This window comes from Sciurus carolinensis, chromosome 13 (assembly GCF_902686445.1).
Source record: "Sciurus carolinensis chromosome 13, mSciCar1.2, whole genome shotgun sequence".
NCBI classification, from domain to species: Eukaryota; Metazoa; Chordata; class Mammalia; order Rodentia; family Sciuridae; genus Sciurus; species Sciurus carolinensis.
The window spans coordinates 77,008,268-77,015,654 of record NC_062225.1 but is presented as its reverse complement, the minus strand read 5'-3'; positions in this window follow the sequence as shown (position 1 = coordinate 77,015,654).

The window sequence follows — 7,387 nt, the reverse complement described above, 5'->3', positions numbered from 1 at the left end:
ATACCCAAAGACTAAAGGTGAAAGGATGGGAAAAAACTTACCATGCACATGGACCCAGCAAAAAAGCTGGGGTATCCATCCTCATTTCAGATAAAGTGGACTTCAAGCCAAAGTTAATCAGAAGGGATAAAGAAGGACATTTCATACTGCTTAAGGGAACCATAAATCAGCAAGACATAACAATCATAAATATCTATGCCCCAAACAGTGGCTCACCCATGTATGTCAAACAAATCCTTCTCAATCTCAGAAACCAAATAGACCACAATACAATAATACTAGGTGATTTTAACATGCCTCTCTCACCACTGGACAGATCTTCCAAACAAAAATTGAACACAGAAACCATAGATCTCAATAACACAATCAATAATTTAGACTTAACAGACATTTATAGAATATACCATCCAACGAAGAGTGAATACACTTTCTTCTCAGCAGCACATGGATCCTTCTCTAAAATAGACCATATATTATGCCACAAAGCTAATGTTAGCAAATACAAGAAGATAGAGACACTTCCTTGTATTTTATCAGATCATAATGGATTGAAACTAGAAATAAATGAAAGAGTAAAAAACAGAAATTACTCTAAAACCTGGAGATTAAACAATATGCTATTATATGATGAATGGATAACAGAAGATATTAGGAAGGAAATTAAAAAATTCTTAGAGGTAAATGAGAACAAAGGAACATCATATCAAAATCTCTGGAACACTATGAAAGCAGTACTTAGAGGAAAATTTATTTCATGGAGCGCATTCAATAAAAGAAGCAAAACTCAACAAATAAACAACCTAACACTACAGCTCAAAGCCCTAGAAAAAGAAGAACAGACCAACACCAAAAGTAGTAGAAGACAGGAAATAGTTAAACTGAGAGCTGAAATCAACGAAATTGAAACAAAAGAAACAATACAAAAAATTGACAAAAAAATAGTTGGTTCTTCGAAAAAATAAACAAAATTGATAAACCTTTAGCCACACTAACAAAGAGAAGACGAGAGAAAACCCAAATCACCAAAATTCGGAATAAACAAGGAAATATCACAACAGACACGATTGAAATACAAAACATAATTAGAAGCTATTTTGAAAATCTACACTCCAACAAAATAGAAAATTTCGAAGATATCAACAAGTTTCTAGAGACGTATGAATTGCCTAAACTAAACGAGGAGGACATACACAATTTAAATAGACCAATTTCAAGTAATGAAATAGAAGAAGTCATCAAAAGCCTACCAACAAAGAAAAGTCCAGGACCTGATGGTTTCTCAGCCGAGTTCTACAAAACCTTTAAAGAAGAGCTCATTCCAATACTCTTCAAAGTATTCCATGAAATAGAAGAGGAGGGAACCCTCCCAAACTCATTCTACGAAGCCAATATCACCCTGATACCTAAACCAGACAGAGACACATCGAGGAAAGAAAATTTCAGACCAATATCCTTAATGAACATCGACGCAAAAATTCTCAACAAAATTTTAGCAAATTGCATACAAAAACATATTTAAAAGATAGTGCACCATGATCAAGTGGGTTTCATCCCAGGAATGCAAGGTTGGTTCAACATCAGGAAATCAATAAATGTCATTCACCATATCAACAGACTTAAAGTCAAGAATCATGATTATTTCAATAGATGCAGAAAAAGCATTTGATAAAATACAGCACCCCTTCCTGCTCAAAACACTAGAAAAAATAGGAATAGTGGGAACGTTCCTTAACATTGTAAAGGCCATCTATGCTAAGCCCATGGCTAATATCATTCTCAATGGTGAAAAACTGAAAGCATTCCCCCTAAAATCTGGAACAAGGCAGGGATGCCCTCTCTCACCACTCCTATTCAATATCATCCTTGAAACTCTAGCCAGAGCAATTAGACAGACCAAAGAAATTAAAGGGATACGAATTGGAAAAGAAGAACTCAAACTATCCCTATTTGCTGATGATATGATTATATACTTAGAGGAACCAGGAAATTCCACCAGAAAACTCTTAGAACTCATAAGTGAATTCAGTAAAGTAGCAGGATACAAGATCAATGGTCATAAATCCAATGCATTTTTATACATAAGTGATGAATCTTCAGAAAGAGAAGTTAGGAAAACTACCCCATTCACAATAGCCTCGAAAAAAATAAAATACTTGGGAATCAATCTCACAAAAGAGGTGAAAGACCTCTACAATGAGAACTACAGAACACTAAAGAAAGAAATTAAAGCACACCTTAGAAGATGGAAAGATCTCCCATGTTCCTGGATAGGCAGAATTAATATTTTCAAAATGGCCATACTACCAAAAGTGCTATACAGATTCAATGCAATTCCAATTAAAATCCCAACAATGTACCTTACAGAAGTAGAACAAGCAATCATGAAATTCATCTGGAAGAATAAGAAACCCAGAATTGCTAAAGCAATCCTTCGCAGGAAAAATGAAGCAGGGGGTATTGCAATACCTGAACTTCAACTGTACTACAAAGCAATAGTAACAAAAACGACATGGTATTGGTACCAAAATAGACAGGTAGATCAATGGTACAGAATAGAGGACATGGACACAAACCCAAATAAATACAATTTCCTCATACTAGACAAAGGGGCCAAAAATATGCAATGGAGAAAAGATAGCCTCTTCAACAAATGGTGCTGGGAAAATTGGAAATCCATATGCAACAAAATGAAACTAAACCCATATCTCTCACCGTGCACAAAACTAAACTCAAAATGGATTAAAAACCTCGGAATCAGACCAGAGACCCTGCATCTTATAGAAGAAAAAGTAGGTCCAGATCTTCAACATGTCGGCTTAGGACCAGACTTTCTCAACAGGACTCCCATAGCACAAGAAACAAAAGCAAGAATCAACAACTGGGATAGATTCAAACTAAAAAGCTTTCTCTCAGCAAAGGAAACTATCAGCAATGCGAAGAAAGAGCCTACAGAGTGGGAGAAAATCTTTGCCAATCATACTTCAGATAGAGCACTAATCTCCAGAATCTATAAAGAACTCAAAAAACTCAACACCAAGACTACAAATAACCCAATCGACAAATGGTCTAAGGAAATGAACAGACACTTCACAGAAGACCTACAAACAATCAACAAACATATGGAAAAATGTTCAACATCTCTAGTAATAAGAGAAATGCAAATCAAAACCACCTTAAGATTCCATCTCACCCCAATCAGAATGGCGATTATCAAGAATACAAGCAACAACAGGTATTGGCGAGGATGTGGGGAAAAAGGTACACTCATACATTGCTGGTGGGGTTGCAAATTAGTGCAGCCACTCTGGAAGGCAGTATGGAGATTCCTTAGAAAACTTGGAATGGAACTACCATTTGACCCAGCTATCCCACTCCTTGGCCTATACCCAAAGGACTTAAAATCAGCATACTACAGAGATACAGCCACATCAATGTTCATTGCTGCTCAATTCACCATAGCCAGATTGTGGAACGAACCTAGATGCCCTTCAGTTGATGAATGGATAAAGAAACTGTGGCATATATATACAATGGAATATTACTCAGCCATAAAGAATGATAAAATTATAGCATTTGCAGGCAAATGGACTAAATTGGAGAATATCATGCTAAGTGAGATAAACCAATCTCAAAAAACCCAAGGAAGAATGATCTCGCTGATAAGTGGATGATGATACATAATGGGGCGTGGGAGGGGTTAGTTTTAGGGTTAGAGTTTGGGTTAGGGAGGGGGGCAAGAATGGGGGAAGGAAGGACTGTATAGAAGGAAAAGAGGGATGGGAGGGGTGGGGGGAAGGGGAAAAATAACAGAATGAATCAACCAACATCACCCTATGTAAATTTATGATTACACAAATGGTATGCCTTTACTCTATGTACAAACAGAGAAACAACATGTATCCCATTTGTTTACAATAAAAAATAATAATAAAAAAAATAAAACCCTAAAAAAAAAAAAAAAAAAAAAAACTTGCAATCCTCCTGCCTCATCCTTCTGAGTTGTTGGGATTACGGGTGTGTACCACCATACCCAGCATAGCAACAAAAAACTGTATGGTAGCCACATAAAAACAGATACATAGACCAACAGAACTAAATAGAACCCAGAGACAAATCCACACTGATGGATTTGAAACATACCTTGAAATAGAGTCAACCTTTTTAATAAATGGTACTGGAAAACTGGTTTTCTGCATGTAGGAGCACAAGACTAGTTCCCTCTCTCTCACCCTGTACAAAAGTTGACTCAAAATGGATCAAAGACCTAGGAATTAGACTAGAAACTTTGTAACTGTTAGAAGAAACAAAGGATCAACACTCCCACATATTGGTGTAAGGAACAACTTCAATAGTATTTCTAACACTGAGAATAAGTGGTACAACATTGGGTTAAAAAACTGCTGTACTGCCAAGGAAACAATTAAGGGTATGAAGAGAGAATCTAGAGAATGAGAGAAAACCTTTTCCTTCTAACAGAGGATTCATATCCGGAATATTATAAAGAACTCAAACATTAATGCCAAAAAAACCAAAAATGTTTTCAAAAGAAGGACCATAATTAATTGGACAAATTAACTAAACAGACAGTTCTCAAAAGAATAAATATAGGGCTGGGGATATAGCTCAGTTGGTAGAGTGCCTGCCTCGCAAGCACAAGGCCCTGGGTTCAATCCCCAGCACCGCAAAAAAAAAAAAAAAAAAAAAGAATAAATATAAATGGTCAACAAATACATGAAAAACTATTCACCATCTTTAGCAATTAAAGAAATGCAAGTCAAGACAATACTGACATTTTATCAGATAGCAACCATCAAAATACAAATAATAAGCTGGGTATGGTAGCTCACAACTAGTCCCAGTGACTCAGGAGGCTGAGACAGGAGGATCGAGAGTTCAAAGCCAGCCTCAGCAAGAGTGAGGCTCTAAGCAACTCAGTGAGACTCTGTCTCTAAATAAAATACAAAAGAGGGTTGGGAATGTGGCTCAGTGGTTGAGTACCCCTGAATTCAATCCCAGGTATCTCCCCGCTCAAAAAAAAAAAAAAAAAGTGTATAATAAAATAATAACAATAAAACTGGAGATAATATGGGGAGAAAGGAAAACTCTTACACTGTTGGTGGGATTGTAAATTAGTGCAGCTACTATGGAAATCAGTATGGAATCCTACTATCCTCAAAAGAGTAGGAAGGGAACCTCCATGGGACCCAGTTATCCCAGTCCTCAGTATTTATCCTAAAGAATTAAGTCAGATTACTATAGGGATAACTGCATGCCTATGTTTATAGCAGCACAATTCACAATAGCCAAATTATGGAACCATCCTATGTGTTCATCAATGAATGAGAGATGAGTACACTAGAGAAAAGAGATGGAGGAAGGAGAAGCAGAGGAAAAGAGGAGATATGAGGGAAGGATATTGACCAAATTATATTGTGTGTACATCCAAATAGGTAGCAATAAATCCCACTAGTAAGTATAATTGTAGGCACAAATAAAGGATGTGAGAAAAAAGCAATACTTCCTCCAAGACTAGATCTTTTACTTGAGAAAAAGATTTAAAAAGCCATTTTTGTCATTAGAACTCAGATGACACACTTTTTAAAAGTGTCATATCAAGGTTCAACTTGCTGAAATTGATAACCATACTATATTTACATAAGAGAATATTCTTAACCTAAGGAAATGTAGACTCAAAGTTTAAGGAGCAAAGAGGGGAAAAAAGGACAGAAATTAATTTGGCAAAATGTAACAAAAGACTGACTTTTGATAAATCATATATTATGATTGTTCTTTCTGATATCATATAACTTTTCTGAAAGTATGAATTATTTATAAATAATTTTTTAAAATAATTGAATAGACTTCTTCAAACAAAAGAAGAATTCTTCACCAGCAGACTTATACAACACAAAATAATCAAGAAAGTTCTTCAGATTGAAGTAAAGATGGAAATTTGGGGAAAGAAATGAAAACAATGTGCTAATTGAAAAGCACACTAAAACTATCAAAATATTTGCAATTGTAAATAATAAATTAGTGAAACTGAAGACATGCCACTAAAAATTATTTAAAGTGAAAAACAGAAAAAATTTGAAAATAAATTAACACAGTATCAGTGAACTGTCAAACAACATCAACTAGCCATAAACAAAAGTAATTTAAGAGTCCAAAAAAGAGGAAGAAGGACAAAAAAAATATTTGAAGAAATACTGGCAAATATTTTCTAAATTCAATGAATATTATAAGCCCAAGAATCTAAGCTCAATGAACCCCAAGCACAAGTAACATAACTGCCAAGACTATGGCAGTGAAATTGCTTATAACAATTAACACAAGAAAAACATCTTTAAAACAGCCAGATTTCAAATTCATTACAAAGAAAAATATAAGATCTGATATTTTTCAGAATGATGCAACTGAGAAAAATATACTATGGTTTGAATGTTTGAGACCCTGTGAACCTTAATTCTCAATACAATGGTACTAATAGGTGGGCACTTTATTGTCTAGGTCATGAGATTCTCCCTCAGGAATGACATTAGTACCTTTATAAATGGATTTGAGGGATCTTATCTGACCCTTCCATCTCTTCTACCATGTGAGGACCAGTATTTCCATTTTGCACTTCTACCATGTGAGGATGCAGAGAGAAGAGACAATATTGGAAGCTAAGAACGAGCTCTTACTGGATATCACATCTGCTAAGCCCAAGATCTTGAACTCCCCCAGTTTCCAGAATTGTGAGAAACAAATTTCTATTTATTTCTGAATTATCCAGTCTAAGGTAAGAGTATGTGAATATTCCTCATGAACACTGATGCAAACATTTTTTAAAAGCAAAATATATCAAACGATATGTAAATAAAGGACTTTCTGACCATGCATGGTTTGCTCCAAGAAGGGTAAGTTACTTTAACATCTTAAATTTTGTTAATGTAATTCACCATATTAAGCTAAAAGGAAAATTCATATTGTTATCTCTATACAGATAAAGCACTTGACAAAATCCAATATCTGTTCCTAATAAAGAACTTCCAGTCAAATAGGAACAAAAAGAAACTGCCTCAACCTGATAATGGTCATGTGTGAAAGCCTACAGCTAAAATCATACTTAACAATTATAGCATTCTTTCCTACAGAGATCAAGTAGAAGACAAAGATTCCAATTCTTACCAGTTCTATACAAGTTTGTACTGGAGGCTCTTCAACTGCAATAAGACAAGAAAAAGAAAAATGCATTCTGAATTAAAAGTAAGCAGAAAAAGTGTTTTTCTTTGGAGATAACATGATCATCCACATAGAATCTTAAAAATTTACTAAAACTATTGTGTTTAGATAAGTTACAGTATGAAAGATAAACATACAAAATCAATTTTATTCTGTATAT